Source organism: Danio aesculapii, chromosome 15 (genome assembly GCF_903798145.1).
Source record: "Danio aesculapii chromosome 15, fDanAes4.1, whole genome shotgun sequence".
Taxonomy (NCBI): Eukaryota; Metazoa; Chordata; class Actinopteri; order Cypriniformes; family Danionidae; genus Danio; species Danio aesculapii.
In genome coordinates, this window is record NC_079449.1 from 45,586,375 (window position 1) to 45,586,714 (window position 340).

The following is a 340-nucleotide window of genomic DNA, read 5'->3' on the forward strand; positions in this document are numbered from 1 at the left end:
ATTTTCACGCACAACCATCTCTAGGTTTACAGAGAATGGTCTGAAAAAGAGGAAATATCCAGTGAGCGGCAGTTCTGTGGGCGCAAATGCCTTGTTGATGCCAGAGGTCAGAGGAGAATGGCCAGTCTGGTTCCAGCTGATAGAAAGGCAACAGTATCTCAAAAAACCACTCATTACAACCGAGGTCTGCAGAAGAGCATCTCTGAACACACAACACGTTCAACCTTGAGGCAGATGGGCTACAAGCAGCAGAAGACCACACCGGGTGCCACTCCTGTCAGCTAAGAACAGGAAACTGAGGCTACAATTCACACAGGCTTACCAAAACTGGACAAGAGAA